Below are 17,887 nucleotides of genomic sequence, written 5' to 3' on the forward strand. Positions count from 1 at the left end.
CCTGCAAGGCTGCGAATGCAAGTCATTTCCTTTCTTAACATGGGCTATGGCCAGTATGGGTAGCACTCGAAGTTGGCCTATCAAGTTTATAAACAATACTGTTCCTTTTGATATTTTAGTTAATCTTGTATATTAATAAAAGTTAGTTATTTAATTGAAGTAATTTAAATTATAATGCTTTTCTAGTCTTGCCTCTAATAATGTCACAATTAATATCATGATAGTGTAGATAGATCACACAATTAAATTTTTTTTCATTTTCAAGACCAAGGCAAAAATGTCTAACTTAAAAATATGATAGCCTTATATTTAGAGACAAAATAGGCATCTACAAATTAAAACAGAAAATGCAAAGGGAGATGAGAGGGTATACTTTTAAAAATATGGATAATGACCAATAAAAATTGATCCAGTTGATAAGGATTTAGCCTATAACCTACAAAATCATAGGATCAAATCTAGCTACTGATATAAGATCTTTTGATGAATGATTTGTAAGTACTTGTAAGAGCTCTTTGACACTAGATCATGTGCTTTGGCCCTGATGAGCATTGAGACAATAGCTCACCTAAATTTTTATTTATAAAAAAAATATGGATAATGATCTTTGCACCTTATCCATATACAATAGATTTAAAAAAATTGATGTTGATACTATTTATAATTCATGAATAAACTATTACAAATGCTTAAAAATGAGGTTTATGAAATGTCATTTATTTAGCCATCATTTATAGTTACACCTTTTATCTATGATGGTTATTTAACCATCAAATATACTAAAAGATTCTGTTGTTTGAAATCGTCAAATGACCGCCTCTAGTTTTGGTCATCTAGTTTGATTTATTTCTAGATCTGTCGTTTAAGTTATAACTAATAACCTATCAGACTTGAGATTAAAGTTGAATTTATCATGTTTTTAATAAGGGAACTGCTTTTGAAGTAGAAACATCAAACTTAACAACGATGTAATAGCATACCAAACATCCAAAATAACATAATTGGAAAACAAAATTATTGATCTCTATAGTTTTAGAATGCTTTGTTTTGACCTCTGTACTTTTTTTATTAACCTAGGTCCCTATAGATTTTTTTTTTTCATTTGTAATAATGGTCCTCTATTTTTTAATATGCCCAGAGGAATGATGATGATGTAGCACTAACAGTGTTAAACTTATCAAGAGTGTAACTAATGTCATTTCATTGCATGTTAAATGAGGTTAGGTTTTTATTTTCTTTGTTTTGACAGACTTTAAATTCATCTTTTTGTCTCTACTTTGGTTTCATATTCATCACAGCAAGACATTATGTTTCATTTTTGTTCTGATGTGATGCCATTAATTGTTTTTTTTTTGGTTAATGTTGATGTTGAAGTTTGTTTTGTCTTTGTATAGTTGGTCATAATCTTTAGTTTTTTCTAGTTGATCTTCATTACTTTGTAATTTGTGATTGCTCTATCTCTTTCTTTCTTATTTTCAACATAAGATTTAATCCTGTTAGTTACAAGTTAGATGATTTAACATCATTAGTGCTACATCATCATCCCTCTAGGCATATTTAAAAATAGAGGGACTGACATTGCAGATAATAAAAACTATAAGGATTTAGAGTAACAAAAACAAAGTATAAGAACTATATAATAACAAAATATGATAAAACTATAGAGACTAATAATTGTGTTTTTTCTAACATAATCCACAACCTTAATTCATTTAAAATACCATCACCAACACATGCGGAGGTGCTATGGGAAATACTTGGGGTTGAGAATAAGATAGTGAGAGATATGAGCAACGATGAACGTGCAGAAATAGAGTTTAATTAATGGATATTAATTTATATATGAACGAAATGGATATTCAAATTAACATTTATGATTAATTTTGCACTTATATCTTGGAAACTAGTTCTTTTTGAAACTCTCGCTATCCAATTGGCTTGCTGCCTCCACCGTCACGTTGCTTGTATACACAAGTCGAGAGTGTTAAAACATGCATGCATATGTGCTCAGTGGACTTTGTTTAATTTTACTTTTATCCTTTTAGATAGACTTTGGATTGATATATTTGAACTTGAACTTTAAATTTAAAATCTTTTTAAAATTCATGTATTTAAAATTATTTATTTAAATACTATAAGCAATTTTAAAAGCAGAAGAGAGATGAGTAGAGATTTAAAGCAGAAATGGAAGGCTGAGAGAGTGAGAAGCTTACCTCTATTTTTTAATATTCACTCAGGGACAAGGACAAAAATGAGAGGAGAGTCAAGAATATTATAAACACCAACAATTGAAACATGATGAAAAAAAAAGTATTAGAGTAGCTGAAATTTTAAATAATTAAAATTTAGAGAGAACTTAAAATTACAAAAAAAAATTATAATAAGGCAGGATTTTGAATTTTCCATAGACTTATATTTATTCAGATAAGGGGTTTGATTCAAATTCAAATCTAAATATAAATCTCCAAGCATCCAAACATAACTTATATTTTTCTTAAATATTAAAAATATGAATATCAACTTCTAATTTGTTAACAGAATTTTTGTAACACCTGAAAAAAGAAAGAAATTAAGGAATTACATAGTCGTATATATGTTGGGTGCTCATACAGGCTCACGAGGATTGATAACCTCATAAGATTTACTTTCTAATTAAAGCACTGCTTTCAAAAAGTTCTGATACAACAAACATGAAAAGTGGTCATGATTTATGCATAGCTTGCAAGCAAAAGTCCTGATTTTGAGGGAATGAATAAATATAGCTACGCATGCATGTTTTGACACTCTCTTGACTTGTATACACAAGCAACGTTACGGTGGAGGCACCGAGCCAATTGGATAGCGAGAGTTTCAAACCAACTTGTTTCCAAGATATAATTATTATAATATTAATTTAAATATTCACTTTCGTCCATATATAAATTAATATACCCTCTTTACTTTTCTCTCAATTTCTCTTCACGTAGACCGACCATTGCCATTAAACTCTACTGCTGCACCCTCATCTTTCCTTCTCTCTCACCATTTCTTATTCTCAACCCTAAGTCGCTGTAGCTCGTGCTGGTGGTCTTGATGGCGAAGATGATGGTTGTACGGAGTGTGGTGGACAGGTTGAAGCCGGCGATGTTAATGGTGGTGGCTCAGATAGGAGGTGTTGGGCTCAATGTTTTGTACAAGCTCGCCGTGGATGATGGCATGAACTTGAGAGTCCTCATTGCATACCGCTTTATATTTGCCACTGGTTTCATTGCTCCTCTTGCTCTCATTGTGGGGAGGTTGTTTCTTACTATTCTCACATAATATATATCTTAACCATGTACTTTGTTATAGATTTTCCAATATGTTTATGCATGTTATCCGAGTTAGTCTGGAATTATATTGTCGTGTGTTGCTTAATTATTTACTTGATTTCTGGTGAAGCAATTTTATGTGACAATATTCTTCCATTTCTATAATTTATATGCAGGAACAAAAGACCAAAGATGACTTGGACCGTACTCTTTCAGGCATTTCTATGCGGGTTATTTGGGTATGTATCAAAAGGATCATTTTCTTGGTTAAAAATATAAATGATTTTTAGAATTATCTATAAATTTATTTTTATGGCCAAATAATTCTCTTTAAATTTTACTCATTGGCATCGTGCCAGAGGTGTATGAACCTCAATTCAAACAATGTGAGCCCCAAGATACTATATGCCTTAATTCTCCTCATTGCCGTCTAAGTACAATTAATGCAAAGGTAAATTAACGTAGGGAGCTATATATATGCTGATGAAAACGATAATTCTAAATGGGTTTGATGATCCAGGTTATCTACTTTGAATTCAATTTTATTCCGTCTCCATATGGACTCTAATAATTGAGCAAGTATATTTTTTGCCCTACCCTAAGGTAAACCTACCTTTGATTTATTTCAACTAGTTCAGTCTCTAGCTATTGGCAGACCATCTGATATGGGATCCATGTTATTGGGAAGTCTTTACCAGACCATGTGGCTGGTACTGATGAAGTCCCCTCACAATTTTTTCTAAGCTCCCTGGAGGTCTTTGATTCTTGCAATTTTGGGATGTAAAATTTACCTTTTTTGACTCTACTGAGTTCCAATTCTGATAGTTTGTCCTTTTATCTCCACTAAATTTTACGTGAAATGCTGGATCCACTTCACATGCACTATATATATTATATTGGACAAATATAATTTTAAGAAAAAAAAGATATTTAAATACTTAATATTCTTATTATATTATGCATAACTATGATGCAGAGGAATATTGGCACAAAACTTATATTTGGAAGCATTGGCATTAGCGTCAGCAACATTTGCATCCGCGATGGCCAATCTTCTTCCAGCCATCACCTTTATCTTGGCCGTCTCCTTTCGGTGAGTTTCATTGCAATTTATATATGTTTTTCCACTTCTTTAAATTCTTCTTATTTTTCTATTTTTAATCTTTTTGTTGGTTAACAAAATCATTTTTTTCTCTTTGCTTCTCCCGCTCACAAATATAATATGGTTCGATTCAATGATAGTGTGTAACTAATTTGTTGTATTATTTTAGAACATTTTGAAACGAAATAATCAATCAAAAAAAGTTTAAAAGTATATTACCTTCATTGTGAAGTACGTATTGACATTGTCCTACTATATACATAATGCAATAGGATTTGGATTCTGAGTGCTCGAAATCCTCTCATCTAGTGAGTGTGTTCACATTGAACGATAAGATTTCATCAATGTATGGAAATTTATGCTTGACCAGAAGTAAATAACACTGAGTTAAGTAGTGATTTATGAGGATACATTTCAAGCATTTTTCTGCGTCCATATCAGTCGTTAGATTAACGTATAGGACAATATAACAAAAGGTAGATATGTTATTTAGTGTTCTTTCTATATATAATGATACAGAAACCCCCGATGAAGCTTGTCCAAGGAACCTCCTTTGAGATCAGATCGTGCAATATTTCAAGAAAACAACAAAGACAAGGGTGGAACACAAATTAAAAGATATAGATAGATGTTGGTTAGAGGAATTAGACCCCAAGAGATCCTGTCTCTTGAACCCTAGCTCTGGAACGCCACAAACGATAACCACTCCTCTGATAATTCACACATTCTCTCAAGACTCAAAGAAGAGCAAGAAAGACACAATACTGTGAAAAATGAAATTCGTTCAATTCTGCAAATTCCAAGATAAAAATGTGCTTAAATAGGCAAATGGGAGGGCAAAAGAAAACCCTAAACATAATACATACCATGAGTGGCACCATTTTACATTGAAGAGGCCATTAAAGGCTGATTTCCCGTCAAGGTTGGCACCTCCTTATGCTTCCCAAAAAGGATTTTCAGCACTTGTTTCATGAGATAAAGTATTAAAATCCTAATTTGACAATAAATAATTTTCTCAACTTATCCAAAGATTTTGACCATCATAATGGCCTTATTTAATGATAAAAAAAGATTAAAAGTATCCCTAAAAATTCTCCTTAAGAAAACGTCACTTTGATTCCCATGATGTGCACGTGACATTTAAGTGAGCTCTTCAAGTTCAACTCTGCTTGGCCCATGATCTTCTTCTAGTACTTGGCCCACCATGAATAGCACGACCCCTATGTCATTTTGGACTTCCAATTCGGCAACATGTAATGGTTCCAACTCAAGCATGCTTTGGATTACTCCTTTCAAGGCTTCCTTCATAATTTTAGCTCTAGCTTTTGTTATTGGTCAACCTATGCCTTATAATGGATCCTTTTGCATCCTATGATTTTGTGAATTAATGTCCTTGCTTGTCTTCTTTCACAACCGTTTGATTGAATTAATGATCTCTATAGTGCCACGTGGGACACTCACCAAATCCGGATCCCATCTGGTATGGGTATGTTAATTTTTTAAAAGCATTCATCCTATATATAATACTACTGTTTCTTGACAAAAAAAGAATTCACTCTTTTATGAAAAAATTTTTTTATTGGACATGCGAGAAAATCTTCAGAAAAATAAAATAATAATTTTTATGAAGGAGAAAGTACACCCTTTTATTAATGTGTTTAAATTTGTGAACAGTTTGGAAAGATTGAATTTAAGAACAGCACCAGGAAAAGCCAAGATCGTTGGAACAATAATGGGAATAATTGGGGCTATGATTATAACATTCTTCAAAGGCATAGAAATACACACAGGTTCCTTCCACATCGCTCTCTTGCATCACCATAACGGACATGTGGTATCACCACAAACTTCCTCTAGTGGTAACGCCCTCTTGGGTGCTCTTTATGCACTCGGAAGCTGCTTCACCTCTGCTTTGTCGTCCATCGTTCAGGTCTTTCTTTGAAAATGGATGTAATATATAGGCCAATGGGTTTTTTCAATTTACTTTTTAATTTCTACATGTTCTTTTTTGTTTGATTATTACAAATTTAACCCTGACTTTGATTATTATGACACAGACTAAGTTGAGTAAAAGTTACCCATGTCACTACTCAAGCACGGCTTTGTTGTGTTTCATGGCATCCCTCCTTTTCTACTGCCTTTGCTCTTTGCGTTGAGAGGGATTGGACTCAATGGAAGTTAGGTTCGAATGTCAGGCTTCTCACAGTAGCTTATTCAGTAAGTTTGATGAATGGACACTGTTTCTGCAGGAAATAAATCAATAATAAATATTCATAAATTAAATAGAGCTACAGGGTAAAGACACATATCAGATGCGAATATGGAGCAGTTAACATAAAAACCCATTCAGAGAATAGACTATTCGAGTAGTCTTTTCTTGAAGCACAGCAGATACACCTCACGAGAGAGAAAAAGAGAAAGGAAAAGAGTGAATACAGAAGATACATTCAAGTTTGTGTATCTTTTAGCCTCCTCTATTTATAGTGTAGGTGGTTGATATAAATTAGGAAATATATCGTGATAAATCCTTGCTTATTATGAGAGATGATTATAGTATGATATATCATTTAGAAAAAACATAACTATTGACCTCTATATTTTTATCATGTTTTGTTATTGGTCTTTATATTTTTTTTTCAATGTTCAATGTCCTTATAATTTTTCTCATATGCAACGTTAGTCCTTTTATTTTTAATATGCCTAGAGGAACGATAATATGACATTAACAATGTTAAATTAGGGCATTTGATGTATAAGGTAAAAAACTTGACCCGCAATGATTGAAAATCATTTTACGACATTGACAAATGTTGTCATCGTAAAAATCATTGTCAAAAAGCAATCGTCCCTGTTTTTACATTCTACTAATTCAAATTGTCCAACTCATTGTAAACATGTTAGCATCCTCATTAATGTTGTTATTACTGCCACATCATCATCCCTCCAGATATACTTAAAAATAAAGAGATTAACACTATGGACAAAAAAATTAGAGGGACCTGTAACATTTAAAAAAAATATAGAAATCAATAACAAAATATGATAAAATTATAGGAACCAATAGTTATTTTTTCCCTATCCTTTATCTTGGGGATTAAATTATTCCAAATTCGGTCAATAAATCAAATATCAATCAATTCTTGATTCTGGTCAAAACTAATTTAATTAAAATAAATTATATTAAATACTAATTAATATAATATCCAAATTCCAATCAAGAGTGGATGATGTAATCCAACATTTTATAATTTGTTAAATTTTGGTTTTCTTTTTAGTTAATATTTCTTATTGATACCAATGTTAACGTGAGAAATGTTTGGTAATCCAATAATTATTGATAATTATATGAATTTGAATAATGAATATAGGGAATAGTGAATTCTGGAGTAATGATGGTGGCGGCGACATGGTGTATGCATATGAGAGGCCCTCTTTACGTTTGTGCTTTCAACCCTCTTTTGCTTGTTTTTGTGGTCATTTGTGGCCTTTTCATGTTAAACGAGAAGTTACATCTTGGAAGGTATATGTGCTTCCCTTCATTGCTCTTTAATATATATTTCATTATATAAGCTAATCTCTGAGAGAGAGAGAGAGAGATTTTCTCATGAAGTCATGCACATGAATAACACATATATAGCTGCACACACAGGTATGTTTATGTGCATGCACTTGAAGACATGCTTGTATTAGTTGTATGCTTTATTTTAGTGTCACTGAGTGTTATATGTATGTATATGACTGACTTTATAATTTTTGACTTGCTATTCTGAATTTGCAGTATAATGGGAGGGATGTCGATAGTGTGTGGATTATATGTATTTCTATGGGGAAAAGACAAAGAGATAAAGAAGATGAGTCAGCAACATGTTTCATCAGAAAGTCTTCTTGATGATGGAACCAAAGTCAGATCTCATGCAGAAGACAAACACAGCTCTGATCATAGCAATAATTGTGACGTTGAAATTGTTAGGGTTCGAGATCATTCATCAGAAAATGCAAGTGAAGCAGTAGTGAGGAATTAGGGTATATAGTAAGATCGATCAATAAACATAAATGGAATGGAATGAAACAGGGATCTACATATTAACATACATTTATATAATATCCAATATAAAATTCTCGAATGGCATGTCTTCTCATAATGAATTCCAATTTGGCTTGACAATGAATGAATTTATAATCGTAGAATCAATTTTTGATCATCATATCTTAGGTTACAAGCTCAATTGAATTAGCATAAAAATATTGGGGATTTCACCTAATTAATTAATAGGTTCAGTTAATCAAATTCAATTGAAAATTTTCTGTCACAAAATATGTTGCAAAATTTTTTTGATAGATTTTGAAATGAAATTTTATAAATCTACACAAAATCCGTCGCAATTGCCATCCCCTTTATTCGCAACAAAACAGTCCATACCAAAATCAATTTATGATGATTCTTTTTCTTGACTTTTTTAAGAGATTTTGATTGGAAATTTCATTTTTTAATAAAATAAAGTTTATTTTTGGTCATAAAATAAATAAAATAAAGTTTGGATGAATTGAGTTCGGTGGCCAATCAGAGTTTGGGCATACCTTCAAACATAAAGAACATTTATAGATTGTTAATCATAAAGTTCTCACATCCTTAGTATGATTTGATTCCATGACCTTGTGAATTATGAGCTAAATATATCCTTATTATCTAATTGGACCAACCTTTGCTACTGAAAATTTTGAATAGAAGGATTATTGAGAGATAAATCACCACGATTGATTAATTGATGACAAAATAAATTATATTTTAAGATTTTCAGGCCAAAAAAATTATATATAAGATTTTTTAAAATACGCTTGCAAGTTGCAAGTACACCGCTTAAATGCCCCAGGATAATTTTATTACTGTGATAAATAAGTATGTAGAGAGTAAAAATTTGTGCGATCCCTTTCTTCATGTTTTCTACTAAACAACCTGCTATTGAAAAACCATAACATATTTAGGAAATTATTTCCTCTTTGCAAGAAGATTTCAAATGCACAAGCGTAATATTTATAATTTGGGATTTTTAAAACTCCTTACTCGAGTACAAAGAGAATGATATATCAAACTTCTTCATGTGCTTTGCATTTAACATTTCTTCTCACCTACAAACAGTAACTACAAATAAATTAAAAGAGATCATAACATCATCTGATAGTTTAGAAATGCTCCTACAAACCCAAAAGTTTACTAGCAAATATTTTAAACAAGCTCATGAAAACCCAAACCTAAATAGGAAATTAATCCCATTTGGGTAGGACATTCTTGGAGCCCATTTGAATATTCTCATACCCATAGAACGTTACATTTAAAAAAAAAAAAAAGAAGCTTCCTTAAAGTTAATTAGATGCTTGGAAAGAGGAAACAGATTTATTCAATAAAATCAAGGAAGAATCACTCCAAACAGTGGCAGAGCCACATATAAGCGAGCCTCACTTGGTAAAACTTACATACTAGGGGTATAAGTTTTTTTATTTTTCACCCCTCTTTTTTATATTTGCACCCCACATCTTGCTATTTTAAATTTTAATCCCATTTCAGTTTTAAATGACAATGAGTTAATTGTTCAATCATTCCTGAACAAGAAACCATCATACAGAAAATTTATAAGATATATAATTATTAATTTAATTATTAATTTTTTTTTCAATTTTCATTATTTAAATAAAGGGCAAGACTTATGTATTTAGCATTATATATTTAATATATTTATATTCAATCAAATCATGACATGTGGATCATAATATATTAGTTTAATTAGTAACAAGAATTTATTATAGAATAAATAATTTATAAAAGAAGCACAATAATAAATAGAGAAATACTTAGATAGACTGAGTGCACCACATTATTTGTGATTTGTCCAATTAAAATAGGATATTTAGATAACATTAAATATAAATTAATTCTGATATTAATGATCGTAGATAAAAAAAATAAGAAATCAAATGAGCATTTTATTATAAAAATGAAATCAATTTAAAAAACGTCACACAAAATTTTATTTAAATTATTCAAAACATTTTAATTGGACTGACTACAAATAATGTGATGCACTTGATTTACCTTAATATTTTTTTAAGTATATAAGATTAAGCATATAAGTTTGCTTTTTAAAAAAGTTTGCTCTCAACCCAAGGTCTTGGCTGCACTATTGACTACAAAATCCCTAGTAAAGATTCTAATAACTACAAGATCTCATAAAATGCTGCTCTCAAATCTTAAAACCTTTCTTTCCCAAATAAATCTCATGTATAATTACCAAAATATTCTTTTCTATTTTTTTTAAAAAGAAAAAACTTGACTCATATTCACCGCTGGCCGAACTCCGCACCAGTCCGCCACTGTGGGTCATTGGAGCACCCTACTCTGTTCAATAACGCTGCCCAACATAATTCCTAAGAACTTATATGGAGAGAAATTTTCCCCAGAGGGCCAAACACATCCCACTCAGCTGACCAATCCCATCCTACCAAGTTCCCAACTACATTAACGACAAGCACAATGACAATGACCTCAAATCACTCATTAGTTTTAATTATATAGGGGCATTTTTGTCATTTCAAGTTGCTCTGAGTTTCAGACAAAGGCGAGGTCTTTTTTCGGCCAAAAACCAAGGACCAAAATTTTCTATTAGATTTTACTATTTTAACTAGATTTTAACAGTGCGATGCATGGGAATAATTTTTTTTAGGTATTTTTAAAAATTGTGTAAAATATTTTCAAGTATTTATGAGGATCTTTTATCTCTTGAAAAGTAAGCATAAAATAAAAAATAAAAATTATAATATAATTTATTTTTTGTATAATTGTAATATGTTACTTTATGTAAATTTAAATATTAATAAAAATTTATTCTATTTTAAAATTTTTTTTACATAAATATATTAAAGATATAAACAATAATTTATTTTTATTTTAAAATATGTTGCTCTTATAATGGATTCAAGAAGATAACACCTACATTTACGCTCTTCCTTCAATTGATGTGAGGGAAAACTTTAACATTGTGTTACAGAATAAATTTTCTATTAAGTTTTACCCCATAATTAATTGAAGAAGAAAATTTATTTTCCAAAAAATATTATTATATTTGTCACTATTTGCTCCCTCTAAATTTTTAATGAAAAATTCCTATTTATTGCCCTCATGCATACTAAAAATTATAAATATTTTTTAATTTAGCATATCATGCAAAAAAAAATCTTATTTTCTTTAAAAAATTGTCAGTCCATCACGAGAAAAATAAAACATGTATCATAATGAATCACATACTGTAATTTATGTCATAATAATATTTATAAGTCATAATTATAGCCAAAAGTAAAAATAAATTTGAAAAATGATTTTTTTGGTGAAAAAATATGAATAATGATTTTAAATTAAGCAAGCAGAATAACTAATATTATAGTACTATTTATTAATCATATATATGCCCATAATGATTAAAACGACTAAGAGAAGTTTAGGATTAGGAGGTGTGCAGTAAAAAATAAATTCATCAACCTCATGTGATTAAATTTTAAGTACATGATTGCAAAATTTTTAACGGGTTTTCAAGTTATGGTATACTTATTTATATTAATAAAAAATTTGTTTTCTATATTAAGAATAGGAAAAATTGATCTTTTAGTCTTCCAACTTTTAATTTACTTGTAACTAAGTCTTTCAACTATAACTTACTATGACTCAGTCTCTCAACTATGACTCATTTATAACTCAATCTCTTAACTTTTGAATCACTTATAAATTATTCCTTAAACTTTTGTTAATTTTTTTTTCATGTTAGCTTATATCTCACATCAATGAGCAAGAGGAGGGTATTTTAGAATAATATATGAGCATTTTTTTATTTGTCTTATTTGATAAATTTTTTAAAAAAATTAAAAAATAAGGATCGAATTATAAGTGAATCAAAAGTTGAGAGATTGAGTTGTAGTGAGTCATAGTTAAAGGACTGAATTACAAGTGAGTTAAAAGTTGAGAGATTAAAAGATTAATTTTCTTTAAGAATATCAAAATTACTTATTTTATTTCCATGTATACTATTTTTTAATTTATTACTCCTTCGTATATGAAAATAAAATAAACAATTTGTTATCATATGATGTGATATTCTCCCAAAAATTAAAATTACAATAACAATATATTCTATTTTATTTTTTTTATTTTGAAATAAAATTATATTTTATAGGTTAAATTTTGAAATTTATTCGTTTGTATTATTATAGATAAATTAAAATTTAAATAATTGGTTATATTTTAATTTTTTTTCCTATGTATATATTGAAAACATAAATAACATCCCCTGTATATTAAAAAATTAGATTTAAATTCCCTAAAGTTAATATCTGCAAATTTCAATGAAGTATTTTTTTAATATTTTTTCATTTTATTATTTTTTATAAAATATAAAATATTTCTCTTTCTTCCTTAAAAAGGAAAAGTTCACAGAAATTTACAAATATTAACTTTAGAGGATTTAAATTCTAAATAATTATATATAAAAATTTGCTACCTTACTAAAAATATAAAATAATTTATTATTTCTATATAAGTTATTCTTATATAAATTCAAATTTTAAAAATAAAAAATTCTATCTTATAATTTGTTATTTAACATTTATTTTATTGTACAATTTATTATTTTACACCTATACAAAATACAAGCAACAAATAATATATCTCACACCTATCATTTACTATGAATCTTATATCTACTACTACTATTATTTTTTTACCATGGACCCCGCCATACTTATTTTTTCTACTATGAGACTCACATGATATTTTAACAAACAAAATATTTTTTAAAAAGTTGTTACTATTTGTCCAACTGTAACAATAATATTCTTTCCATATATATGGAGTTCAGTTTGTTAAATGTAATTCATAAGATAGAAGGAAAAAGATGTGGAAGAAAGGAGCCATATAGAGTTGAAAAGTTATGGGAAAGGATTATAAAAAAGAAAAGGAAAATAAAGAAAAAAGACATTGGAAAGTGAACAGTAATAAAAAAGGAAAAAAAATCAACCCTTCATAACTGAAGAAGCATTGGCAAAAGAGTAGTAACAGAAAAACCGATAAAGTAGATGTTTAATACTATTAAAAAATAATGATAATAAAAACCTTATAGGAAAAATGTGTTTAAGTTGGGAGAATCACACATATAAGGTCCAATCAAGTAACATAATTATTTTGCAGATCCAGTAGATTATTATATTTCTCTGCAGGTTCAAAGACCTCAAGTGCAAATATTTTTCTCATTGAAATGATCCAATTGCCCTTGATGAGGGAAAAGGCCTCAAGTATAAATCAACATAGGCTCATAAAATCACGTAAACAAATAGAATTTTCATTATGAATAATTGAACTTTTTTTATTATTTACGAACCTTATGTTGTCAATTTTCTTTAGTTAACTTATAAATTTTTTTCTTCTCAAATACAAATGTAAACCCATATGATTTTTTGTGGATAAACAGACTTCTTATTGTAAATGGACTTTTCTTGTTATTTGTCAAACCTTCTATTGTTAATTTTCTTCAGCTAACTTGTAAATTTTTCATGTGTATAAATCTATATAAACTCTTGTGAATATAATAAGGAGACTTCTTGTTATAAATAATTGAATTTTTCATGAATAGCTCCATAATTTGAATGTGTGTGTGTTCAACTTTCTTTTTATTTTACAAACCTTCTATTGTTAATTTTCTTCAGCAAACTTGTAAATTTTTTCATGTGTATAAATCTATATAAACTCTTGTGAATATAATAAAGAGACTTCTTGTTATAAATAATTGAATTTTTCGTGAATAGCTCCATAATTTTGAATGTGTGTGTTCTCAACTTTCTTCCTTGTGTGCGAAAGCTTACCAAGAATCCGGAAGTAAGACCTGAAATGGAAAATAATGATAAAAAAAACCCCTTCTTAACAACCTGCAACATTCTATTTTAGGAACCATTATTTGACAGTAGAAGCTATATTAGGTTTCATTTGAAACAATTAGAGACAAAAAAGGACTTAAAAATTTCAAGTTCAATCTTGGTTTCCCTTAACTTGCGTATTTCCAGAAGCTTTAACTAAATTAAAAAATCCATAACTTATTCTAGAAATCTTGGATTGAGCTCATTCTTGTCTCCTTTCAAAACTAAATGAGTCCTTTATACAGAAAAAAAAAATGCTAAACGTAACTTTAACAAAGCCATTCAATTCAGTTTATTCATATAAGAAAATTGATCAGTTTAACACTTTCTAATTTCTCATATTCCTTGCTTCAACTTTGAAAATTCATATCTTGCATTATAGGACACCAATTCATGTGCTCTTGGGCTTGTTTTAAAGGTACATAAGGTACATATCAGTACTCTAACGGATAAAAATATGCACCATTACTTCATACGTTTCAGTTAGTACAGTTTATTAATTCTCAAAACTGCTTTTGTTTTTAATCACACTGGATCCATATTTCTGTGTTTCATCTTGCAAAATTCGTATATAGAGTTATAGAACTCCAATTGACATGATCTTAGACTCTTTGGAAACTTTATGGCCTTAACTATATGGAAAGAATATGAAACAGAACTTTATATTTCCCAGTTGATGCAATTTATTGGATCTTTAACACTGCCTTTTCTGGCTACCTAATGGATCCAGATTTTATGGACTAAATTACAACTTTCATAACTTGAATTATAGGGATCCAATTACTCTGATCTAGAGCTTCTTTGAAACTTTAGGAACTCTTTTGTAATATAAAAATATGAAACATAATTTAGATAATCCCTTTTTTTTTGGGGTCAGGTAGATCATCCCAGTTGATACAGTTTAAAGATACAAGCTGACAACTCAATCTAACCATAAAGGTCAATCCAGAATCTTTCATGAACTTCATCATTTTACGTCTCATGATACTCAGGTCCCATTTCCCTATTTTAAGGACATACTATAAAGCTTAGAATGCCCTATTTCTAGAGTAAAAATTTCAAGAAGGTTGAAAGTCATTAGGTCCAGTTTTCACTCAAAACATATAGCTGTTATGTAGCTATTACTTCCAATGTATCACTTGCTAGATTTTCAAATTCATGCCATCCCAACTAGCTTAGATACATCATTCATAAACATCTTGTAAAGACATGAAATTCATAAAAATAGGAAAATCCACAAATGTTCTCAAGTCACGTTATCTTTCATATATTTCTCAAAGCACGGTATTAAACATAGATTTAAATTTGACTTCTTGTTTTCTCTTCTCTTCAAAACTTCCTTGCTTAACTTGATACAAAATCTAAACCTGTTTTAGTATATTTTGGAAAGTGAGATTGTAACAATCTCAGTAGCAAATATTAAATTTATTCATGATGTACATGGCTAAACTCAGGAAAGTTAGCATACTTTACATATGCACAATGATCTTGATGACTTCATTAACTAACATACAAGAAGGCATGGTGTGCTAAACTCAATTTCAGTTATGCTTGATCTTTAAAATATATTTTCATTAAGGTCATAGGATCAAATCCTTGTGCCAATGTAAAGACTTTGTTGATAGACGATCTATAAATATCTTTATAAGCATTGTTTGAGCTTGGAGACATGCCTTAACCCTAGCAAGGTCCTAAGATCTAACTCACCTAAACTTTTATGATAATATACATATATATATATATATCCAACAACTACAGATGCTTTGGTTTTTCTCTTCCGCAAACAATTAAACCATGTAAACGAACAACATACTCAAGCAAAAGCCAATACACACGAGTAAAACATAAATTTGCTACCTTGCTTTCCTAGTTGAGATACTCTTTTCCTTCATCCTAGCCAGCTTACTCCCGCATCTTTACACTCTCACTGGGTTTCTATTTGTTTTTTTCCCCTCTTCCTCACTTCCTTTAAATCTCAGATAGGCAGAGGAAAATGAAAGAGCAAAGACATGTAAAGCTTATGCACATATATATACACATTGAAGAAGGGAGTGGTTCGGTGGTTTAATTAAGCTGATTGTAATTTATAGTTGAAAGAAATTCCCAAATGCTGCCACCTAATTAAATTCCTCTCACTGAAATTCTTATTCCATGACACCTAATACAATTTGCCGCCACCTAATATAATTCTCGATCTATCCATATAACTGAAGGAATGAGACAATAGCGACATACTTGTATTTTTAAAACTGAAATTCAAATGCCACGTCATGGTCTCCAGATTAATTAGATCACTACCAATCAGGATTTTATTATGCATAATACTTGTTTTTTTTTAATTTCAACTCGCCTCATGTATTTCTACTAGCTTAATTAATTGATTGAAATAACCTAATGACTTGTTGGATAAAGAGCACCGAATATTCATGGCTATTGTTTGTATAATTATTAACTTTATCTGATCCTGCTGGGTTATTCTTTTTGTTTTCTCCTCTGAGTTATATGTGGGAAATAGGTCTCTTTAACCCCATAATATTGGATTAATATCCACTGTTGTTCACTTTTAATTCTGGGTACTTTCTCATAATCTCATTATATTTATTTAAATATAATTACCTTTCAACATTAGTATTTACCATTTTATCCTGGATAAGCTATTACTCTTGTTTGCTTTTCTTTTTCTTTTTTCTTTTTTTTTTAGCCTAGTTAGTAGTTGATCTATCTAAAAAAAGTCAAGGATATACTCTTTATGTAATATTTAACCAAGCTCACCCTACACCAACGTCTTCCTAGAGAGCTATTATATATTTTGTGGCTTTGTAATTTTCTATTAGGTTTACTGTAACTATGAGATTTAACTACAATCTTGTTGGACATTTTTGAATATATTATAATCCTTAGGATCTAATGCAATCTTTTTTTAGGAGACTTAGAACATATGGATAAAATTGTCAAATAATTCTACCTTTATTTAATCTGGCAACTTTATTGATTATTATGCAAGACAGATCTTAGATATCTTTGTTACCCTCTTAGACCTTATTTATTCCTTTTTGCAAATCATGAACACTTGTGGGCTTTAACTTGTTCATTTTTCAACTTCGGACACTTCTTTGAAGCCTCTAAAAATATTGCACTTTTGCCTAATAAAAATTAAAATTAAAATTTGGTTCCTAAGAAATATTCTATCTTTTGCACCTTAGGGTTCCTAAGAAATGTTCTGCCAATTTAAAATTATTTTAAAACAAGATATTAAAATATAGACGCACTCGAAGAAACAAGAACAGAAGAATTTTAGTATTAGTAGAGAAACCTCTTTTGATGACCAGAACATAAATTTCCTTGTGGTTGGCCAAAAAAAAAAGAACATAAATTTCCTAGTAATGGATATGTCTTAATTAATTCACAATAAATATATTAGTGGTATAATTTATATTTATTATAAAAATTCCAACAATTGTATTATTCGTAAGCTAGACTTTATGCCATATATAGAAACCATACTAGTTGGAGTTAAAAAAATTATATAAAGATGTCATCTGTAAAA

The 17,887-nt window shown here is 29.5% G+C and overlaps 1 pseudogene; it reads left to right on the forward strand.

Moving 5' to 3' along the window:
* Positions 1-3,081: 3,081 nt before the first annotated feature.
* LOC129300528 (WAT1-related protein At1g25270-like) lies at positions 3,082-8,414 on the forward strand (annotated as a pseudogene).
* The last annotated feature ends 9,473 nt before the right edge of the window (positions 8,415-17,887 follow it).

The sequence above is a fragment of the Prosopis cineraria genome, unplaced genomic scaffold, assembly GCF_029017545.1.
Source record: "Prosopis cineraria cultivar Desert tree isolate PC_DT_omini unplaced genomic scaffold, ASM2901754v1 PC1632, whole genome shotgun sequence".
Lineage (NCBI taxonomy): Eukaryota > Viridiplantae > Streptophyta > Magnoliopsida > Fabales > Fabaceae > Prosopis > Prosopis cineraria.